Raw genomic sequence first — 10,033 nt, forward strand, 5'->3', positions numbered from 1 at the left:
CAAGGGGGCTGTTTAAAAGGGGATGTTGGGGCACCTGGGTGGCTCAGTGGGTTAAGCCACTGCCTTTAGCTCGGGTCATGATCCCAGAGTCCTGGGATCGAGTCCCACGTTGGGCTCCCAGCTCTGCTTCTCCCTCTGACCTTCTCCCCTATCATGCTCTCTCTTTTTTTTTCTCTCTCTCTCTCTCTCTCTCAAATAAATAAATAAATAAAATCTTTAAAAAAAAATAAAAAGGGGATGTTCACAAATGGCCAACACACACGAAAAAGTGCTAATATCACTCGACATCAGGGAAATACAAATCAAAACCGCAATGGGATACCACCTCACACCAGTCAGAATGGCTAAAATCAACCAGTCAGGAAATGACAGATGCTGGCGAGGATGCAGAGGAAGGGGAACCCTCCTACACTGTTGGTGGGAATGCAAGCTGGTGCAGCCACTCTGGAAAACAGCATGGAGGTTCCCCCCAAAAGTTGAAAATAGAGCTACCCTATGACCCAATAATTGTGCTACTGGGTGTTTACCCTAAAGATACAAATGTAGCTATCTGAAGGGGCACGTGCACCCAAATGTTTATAACAGCAATGTCCACAATAGCCAAACTATGGAAAGAACCTAGATGTCCATCAACAGATGAATGGATAAAGAAGATGTGGTATATATACACAATGGAATACTATGCAGCCATCAAGAGAAACGAAATCTTGCCATTTGCAATGACATGGACGGAACTAGAGGGTACTATGCTAAGCGAAATAATTTAATCAGAGAAAGACAATTATCATATGATTTCACTGATATGAGGAATTTGAGAGGCAGGGTGGGAGGTTGTGGGGGGTAGGGAAGGAAAAAAATGAAATAAGATGGGATCAGAAGGGAGATAAGCCATAAGAGACTCTTAATCTCACAAAACAAACTGAGGGTTGCCGGGGGGAGGGGGTATGGAGAGGGTGTCTGGGTGATGGACACTGGGGAGAGTATGTGCTACGGTGAGTGCTGTGAATTGTGTAAGCCTGACAATTCACAGACCTGTTCCCCTGAAGCAAATAATACATTATATGTAATTTAAAATAAATAAATAATATTAATTAATTAACTAATTAATTAATTAATTTTAAAAGGGAGGGATGTCTAAGCCTTACATATAGCTAGCTGCCTTCTAGACCTCTCACTGTGGCTGGTACATGAGCATCTCTTATTCACCAGGTCCAAAAATATTTTCTCTTGAGATAGACTCAGATGGCAAAGTTTCAACTGCCCAGTCATCCTACCCAGAATTCCTCACGGGCCTCTCCTGGTCACTCCTTGTAGCCGTCACTGGTGGTTGCCTATCTAACACCTGTTCACTCCCCTTTCTTTTTCCCAACAGGACCATGTTGTTCAGACATGCACCCACCCACCCCTATGTAGCCATGTGTTTAGGGAAATGTGGTGCCATCAGAGCACCAGGGGAGGGTCTGATTAAGTTCATCACAGTGGTTCTGTTCCCCTTGCCCATGACTAGTTTGTTGTAATTACATGACACAATGCTGCCAATGCCGTCTAAGGGTAGGTGTGATCGAGTCTTCTGGCAAAGGTTCTCTTGCTTCTGCAAGAGCTATCCTTCTTCTTTTACACATTGTCATGGGATTTGCCAAGCACAGCTGTCTTGTAGTCCGGAGGGGACAGAGGCTGCACGTAATACCAATATACCCAAAATGAAGATGCCGAGGGGACAAATCTTGGGTCTTGACATCACTGAGCTGCTGACTTAATTAAAACTGGGTCCTTCCTGCCTTGGGTCTTTTTATGGAAAGATAATAATCTGATCTTACTAATAGTCAATGCATTATGTAAGATAATAATTTGACTTTGTTGTTGCATATAAGTCAGTTTGATTTACAGTATTATGTTTCTTGCAGCTGAAAGACGTTCTAATGGATCCAACTTCCCATTAATCTGTCACTCCCGCCCCCAGATTAATTAGATTGGGGATTGACTCTAGTTCCAGGGGTGGACCTTGATTTGTCTAAATCAATCATTGTAATCTTATCCCCTTTCCCTTTTCCGGAATTCCATCAAAGAACATGGAATTCAGAATGTGACATTATCCTAGCCATGGGGATTGGTTCAGGAAAGGACACCTGACTTAATATGAACCAGTATAAGTTTCCTACTTCCTTCTGAGAAGTTACTGTGTTCTCTTAGGAGAAAGTCACAGGAAGAGCTATTCAGATATTCCTTCTCTCTTTTTCTCTCTCAGTGTAAGTAAGAAAGCAGGTATGTCTGATTGCTGATCTCTGCATTCTGCACCATGAGGAAAGCCCGCCTGAGGACCGAGTTCACACTGTAGATGGCAGAGCCAAGGAAAGGAGCCAGTGTGGTCCTTGGTGACATTGTTGAGCTTCTGGATCAACCAATAGTTTGCACTTGACTGTTTTTCAAACCTTCTGTTTCAGCCAGTCGTGACAACTAGAAGTATCCTAGAATGATGGCCCATCTCACATCCTAGTAGTTACCAGAAAATACTGAATTGATCTCTCAAACATCCCATGAACGTGCTGTCCTTTCTCCAGTCCTACTGCCTTTGCCAGTCCCGGCCTATCTCACTGGGTTGCCCCCCACATACCTCCTCTCTCACTGGTCTCCAGCTCCATTCCCCTCCGAGTCGCTCTCTACCCGCTGTCAGTATAAGCTTTAACAGAAGAAGATCTGAGTGTATCACTTCCCTGCTTCAAACCCTGCTCTCTATCTGGCTGTCTCTAATTCAAGACTTATTTCAAGGAGCACCTGGGTGGCTCAGTGGGTTAATTCTCTGCCTTTAGCTCAGGTCATGATCTCAGGGTCCTGGGATCGAGCCCCACACCGCTGAGCAGAGAGCCTGCTTCCCACCCCCTCTCTACCTACTTCTCTGCCTACTTGTGATCTCTCTCTCTCTGTCAAATAAATAAATACAATCTTTTTTTTTTTTTTAAGACTTATTTCAAGCTTCTTAGGGAATTCTTTTCTGACACTCCTTGGCTATTCCATTGCTTCTTTGGCCAACCATGATATTTCCTTTAGAAAGTGGTATACCGCAGGGGCGCCTGGGTGGCTCAATGGGTTAAGCCGCTGCCTTCGGCTCGGGTCATGATCTCAGGGTCCTGGGATTGAGTCCCGCATCGGGCTCTCTGCTCGGCAGGGAGCCTGCTTCCTCCTCTCTCTCTCTGCCTACTCGTGATCTCTCTCTGTCAAATAAATGAATAAAATCTTAAAAAAAAAAAAAAAAAGAAAGAAAGAAAGTAGTACACCGCATGTCAGCTTTTGTCTTTTCTATCTCTGCCTGCTGCACTGTGAGAGGCCCATGTTTCCAGAGTCAGCAGACACTAGGTTTGGTGAGCATACACATACCAGATTTAAGTTTTATCTAAACTTGTCACATATGCCTAAAAGTAGGGAGCTCACCAAGAAGCTTGGTGATTTGTCAAGAACAGTGGACTGCAGCCCACAGAGCCTGAAACTTGGTGTTGATTTCCCCCACTTGCAAGATGTGGGGGCCTCAAGGACATTCTTGGGTCTCTACGCCACTCTGTTTTCCCATCTGTAAAATGGGAATACTGCAGTCATGTCGGTGGTAACATAGCCTACTGTCTCCCTTTTCTGGGGGGATGGCTATTTGCCTGGAGACTTTTCATTCACAGTAAAGATGCAAAAGAGAGAAATCTACTAATGCGATGGAAAGCAGAAAATAAACACTCAGGGCTTTCAGAATGAGTTTATTGTCTATAATTTATCGCAGAGGGAATGGAGTCATTTTCCAAAGACGTGGACTAGAGGAGAATAAAGGGGTGATTTTGACTATTAGAGGTGGCTTCAGAGGACCTTCAGACAGCACTGTGAATGAACAAAATAGTTGTGTAAAATACTCTTCCTTGGGGCTGGTCCAAACACGGAAATGTAGCTTGTCCCATCACAAAAACAGCTTGGCTTGGGCTGTTCTAACCTCCCTGTGGAGAGGAAGACAGAGTGGGCTGGGGAGTGATTACTCCTCAAACAGAGAGGGATTTAACACAGCCCCTGGCCATGGGACAGATAAACTAATTTGCCCAAATCACTAAACTTGGGTTTTTCCACCCACATTAATTTGGATGCTTGCACATGACAACAGCTACATTTGTTGGTGACAAGGATTCAGAGGCCCAGGCACTGCAGCTAGCAAGAGAACACAAACAACTCAAGGCAAGGCAAACTCTAACCAGCCGGGCAGCTCTGGCCCCATCACGGGCTGCAAAGGCACAGGAAGCAAAAGGATGATTGCTTTCAGCCTGTGGAGACTTGATGTGAAACTGGATCAAACTAAGTTTTCACCTTTTTAGTTAAACGCCTGGTACGCCTTCCATCTCCAAGTTTTGGAATCCACTAAATGTGATGGAAATGTGGTCTTCCAGCCAAAACGGCAGCCTGGAGCCTGTGGCTGGCTGGTTTTATTTCTGGATCAAAGGGGACCTCCATCAAGCCTCTCTGTTTTATTCCAAACCTCAATTTCCCAAATACAGGAAGGAGAATCCACGGCAGCATGGGGGAGTTGGAAAACCTGTGCTTTCTGGCTGGCTAGATGAAGATGTGAGTCCACATCTTACCACCATCTAGTTATGAGCCCTTTAGTGAGTTAACTTACCTACTCCGGGACCTGAGTTTCCCATCTGTAATATGGGAATAGTCATAAATACTTGTGTATTTCATTATGTCACCCATTCAAAAGACATTTACTGAGTGCCTCCTTTGTACCAGGCAATGTCCTAGATCTGAGAATGCAAAGGTGAGTGAAACAGACATGTCCCCATGGAGCTTACGGTCTCTTGGGAGAAATATATCGCAGGCAAAAGCACTTTACTGTGCCTGGCTTTTAACAGTTTTCAGTTGATCAGAAATGTAGTTCTTGAAATTTAGTACCCTTTGATATGCATTGATTCCTTTTTCATTGATCCCTTTCCTGTCTCAGGGGCCTTGCAAATGATATTCTATCTGCCTTGTTCTTTCCTCAGCAATTCACATGGCTTTCTCTCTTGCTTTATTCACAGCTGTATACAAATGTCACCTTCCCAGAGAGGCAATTCCTAATCCCCTAATCCCCTTCTCACACATGTTCTCTCTACATATCTTGCTTCAAATCCATTCTTGATGGGCTTAAAAATCATCGATTAGTAGGGGGCACTTGGGCTGCTCAGTCGGATAAGTGCCCGACTCTTGATTTTCGCTCAGGTCATGATCTCAGGGTTGTGAGATCAAACCCCACACTGGGCTTCACGTTGGGTTCCATGCTGGATGTGGAACCTGCTTAAGTTTCTGTCTCTCTCCGCCTCTCCCCCTGCCACTCCCCTCTCTAAGAAAATAATAATCTATTAGTGACAAGTTCCTCTTAGATTTAGGGCAAATTGTACTATAGTCTCTACAATATAATCACATTTGGAAACATTTATAATAGATTTATGAATGACCAATGAGCCTATGAAAAGATGCCCGGCATCACTAATCCTCAGGGACTTTTTTACAAGAGTAGTATGACTAAGCGTTAGCGAGAACAACTGGAACATTCATCCACTGCTGATGGGAGTGCAAAATGGTGCAGCAGCTTCAGACAATACCTTGATGGTTGTTTACGTGGTTAAACTATACATTCACCACACAACCCAGCAAACCCACGCCAAGAGAACTGAAAACACATTTACTCTAAGGACGTTTACATGAATTCATTTATAGCAGCATTATTCATAATTCATAAAGTCATAGCTGAATAACCAACCAAATGTCCATCAACTGATGATCAGAGAAATAAAATGTGACATAGCCGTACACGGGAATACCACTCAGCAATAAAAAGAACAAAGGACCGATACACACAACATGGATCAGTCTCAAGGACATGATGCTAAATGGAAAAAACCAGACTCAAAAAGCTACACACTGTGTGGGTCCATGCACATGACATTTTGGGTGGATGTTGGGGCCGGGAGTTGGGGAGAGGGTTGACTGCAGTTAAGCACAAGGGAATATCCTGGAATATCTTGGGTGTGGTGGTGCTTACACAATCAGCTAAAAGACACCAAAGTATACAATTCAGATGGGGGAAATTTGTTGTATTCAAATTTGCCTTAATAAAACTGTACAAAATTTTAAAACATACGGATATCTATGTAGAGCAAATGACTCTGTGCTTATCTCTGGTGATGGCATTTGGGTGCTTTTTATTTTCTTCTCTTTGCTTATCTAAATGTTGTAAAATTTCCACAATGATTATGGAGCGTTTGTGTTGAGAGAGAAAAAACCGACAATAAAATGCCATAAACATACATAATTGGGTTATTCCACAAGGAAGCTATTGTCGATTCAACATTGTTTGCTTGTAATGAAGCCCATTTGGGTTACCTCCTTCTCATCTATCTTTCGTCAGTGGCACTTCTCAGGGGTGAGCTGAGGAAACGGATGCAAAAAGGTACAGAGCTTAATAGCAATGCTTTGTCCGCCCAGCTCTCGGTTTGGCTCTCACCTGGGTTTCTGGATGAATACACAGTAGACTAATGATAGGGGGCTCTCACCCTCCTTTGCCAGCTCCACCCTCCATTCCAACCCAAATCAACTCATGCATCTTCCAGGCCCCAAGAGAAAGTCCTCAGCATAGGGTCGGGCAGACTGTGGTTTGTGGGGTCCCAACCGGACGCCTGCCTCCGGCTCACGTTCGTCTGTTGAGGGCTGCATGGCCTTGGGGAAGTCAAGAGGCCATTCATCCATGGAGACCCCTGCTTAGAATGGCCCCTCATGCTGCACATGGCAGGACAGGACACGGAGTCCCTCCAAGAGTCCTCAGAACTGGGGGTGCTCAGTGTCAACAGGTCTCTGGCCCTTTTCACCCATCACACATCCAATTCGTCTTCAGACTTTCCGCCTATGAAAGGGCAGTCACCTTAGGAGACCCAGCCAGCCCATAGGCGAAGGATGGCACATCAGGAGAAGGCTGCGTTGTTTACTGTGTCCTTGGGATAACTGGACAAGACTCCTGACAGGGTCCAGGTGTTGGGACAGAGGATTCCGGTGAAGATAATAAAGCTATAGTTACAAAAATAACTTTAGGGCGCCTGGGTGGCTCAGTGGGTTAAGCCACTGCCTTCAGCTCAGGTCATGATCTCAGGGTCCTGGGATCGAGTCCCGCATCAGGCTCTCTGCTCAGCAGGGAGCCTGCTTCCTCCTCTCTCTCTCTTAGCCTGCCTCTCTGCCTACTTGTGATCTCTCTCTGTCAAATAACTAACTAAATAAAAAATCTTTAAAAAAATAAAATAACTTTATAAGCTCTCATCCCACGGAGGGAACATACAATTTTCCAGCCACTCTGGTGAAGAAATAAAGCCCAGCAGAAGCTCAGAACAGTGGGTTGAGCACATGGAACTGAGACAAATCACAGCTTCCTTGATCTCTTCTTTTTTACCCATCAATGCTGAGTTGGGAACAATCCTAAGTTTCTAACCTGGGGTCTCTGTCCTTAGGGTCACACAGGCATTATTTTCAGGAACTTCTAATATCTTAAAAGTCTGCATATTATTCACAATAATCAACATGTCCACCAATGGAAGAATGGCTAAACCAAATGTGGCATATACATCAATGTAATGTTATCCAGCCCAAAATAAAAGAAAATTCTGGCATATGATGCAATACAGCTGAACTGCAAAGACATTCTGCTCAGTGAAATAAGCCAGACACAAAAGACAAACACTGTTTGATTCCACTTGGGTGAGGGACATAGAGTAGTCAAATTCATTGACACAGAAAGTAGAATGGTGGTTACCAGCAGCCTGGAGGAATGGAGAGTTCACGTTCACTGGGTCCACAGTTGGAGTGTGGGATGTTAAAAAAAATTCTGGAAATCTACAATGGTGATAGTTCCACATCAGTGTAAATGCACTTATAGCCACTGAACCGCACACTTAGAAATGTTAACAATGGTAAGTTTTATGTTGTGTATATTTTAAAACATGCATAAAAAAACAAACATTCTGCACATACCCGCAAGGCCTCACCCTTTCATGAAAGCATAAAGTCATGCTTGTTACCATTCAGATCCAATCTCTGAATGGGCAGGCACAGCCATTGATTGATTTTTAAAAAGAAAAATAACAGCCAAATATATGAATTATGACCTAGTACAGCTTTTTTGGCAGGCCCAATCTTGCAAAGCACAGCATCTTTTGGGGGGAAATAAAACAAAAGGGGCCTTGGTGGAAAGGTTGGCTGGGGTGAGCACTCTGTTCTCCCCCCGCTATAAAGGCTGTGATTTTGTGGTTGGGGAGGGCATGCTAAAGGAGAAACACACGCCAGAGGAGAAACCAGACGGTGTCTCTGGACAGGATCCCCCCCAGCCACAGGGACCAGCGTTGGGGTTTGAGCATTGGGGTTTTCTCCAGCCAAATTTTAGAGCCTGGAGACAGAGTTCTTCACAATTAGTGGCCAGGAACTCTCTGGCCTATGTGACACTTAACAAAGAACAACCAGAAATGGGGACCATTGGTACACTAACTAATGAGGGACAAGATGGCCTACCCTCTTCAGAGACCCTCCTTCATCACCCCCGGATACCAGGACCAGGCTGTCGGGGGCCTGCCCGGTACATGGGTTATGGATATTGAGCACAGAACAATTTAGTCTGGATATTACAAGAGCAGACACAAGAGATGCCCATTTCCAAGACTGACAGCTTGAAGGACTCCTAGCTTCATGAATGTTCTGGTTCACTGTCAGGCAGAAAACCTTTGTAGGAAGTCTGGTTCTCCTCCCCATTACGCCCAATCCACTTCCCTGAGCGGCAGTGTGGGAAGAAACCATCAGAAGACAGATTCTAATCCAAATCCTGCCACTCTGTGGCCTGTGACCTTCGGCCCTTGTGGCCTCGGTCATTCTGTCTGTGGAATGACGACAACAACAATTCGCACGGATCCAACAAGACAGTGTCTGGGGACACGCTCGGAGAATGTACTGTACAAGCCCTCCGAAGTTTAATCTGCTCCCTTTGTCCAGTACTTCGAGGGCGTAAAACAGGGTTAAGTCATTGTGTGTCCCTTACAAAAACCAACAAGCCTCCGAGCGGCATTGTCTGGACTGAGCCCTGGAAATAGTCATTTGCCAAGCACCGACATTCTAGTAACATCGTGTTTTCTACAGAGAGGAGAGGGGAAATGTCCAATGAAGTTCAGGTTATCGGGGCCTTGCAGCGATCACTGAAGCAATCCCATTTCCTCCCACCTCCCCGAGAGAAGCCTCATTTCTTCAAGGTGAGGCAAGTGTCCTGAGTGATAGAAAAAACAAAGGGCCTCCTGGTCTCCACCTGTTTTCAGAGGACAGGAGCTATCTGTACTAGGGAGAGGTGTAGAGTTTGACCTCCAGGAGGCCCTGAGGCCACCTGAGCTCTGATTGGCCAGCTCCCTGCGGGAACCCGGGAACCGGCAATGTGGGAAGGCTTTGTGCTCCCGGCTCCAGTGGGCTGATGTATTTCCAGAAGCAGAAAGTAGGTACTGCGCTTTTCCTTCCTCCTCTCCATGAATAAGTAAACAGAGGCCTCCAGGTGGCCTGACATCTGTCTATCACCTTGAAAGTTCAGAGACGGGGGGAGGCTGGGTGATGGCAGGGGGCCCTATGAGGAGAGGAGGGAGAACAGCACCCCCTCTTCTCTCCTCCGGGCAGGGACCCAAAGGGCAAGACCCAGAGTGTCTGCAAAGGACACTCCCTGTGCAGCTGCTTAGATGTGATGTACCGTTGTAGGACTCTGGGAAAAAGAGAATGGCCCAGAACACATCTTGGAACAAATCTACAGGAAGTGGGCAGGAGAGGCACACTGTGTTCTCCTAGGAGGGGGTGAAGCAGAGGTGCTTAGGTAACACATAAGGGATTCCAGGACAGGAACACGATGTGACAAATGGGCAGGACAACTTCTTGTTGCTCTTTCCCAGCCATGTCACTAGGATTCACCCATCTCAGTGTGCCCCACCTTAACGGGTCCTCCTGGAGACCGCTGGAGATGTCCCTG

This window comes from Mustela nigripes, chromosome 4 (assembly GCF_022355385.1).
Source record: "Mustela nigripes isolate SB6536 chromosome 4, MUSNIG.SB6536, whole genome shotgun sequence".
Classification (NCBI taxonomy): domain Eukaryota; kingdom Metazoa; phylum Chordata; class Mammalia; order Carnivora; family Mustelidae; genus Mustela; species Mustela nigripes.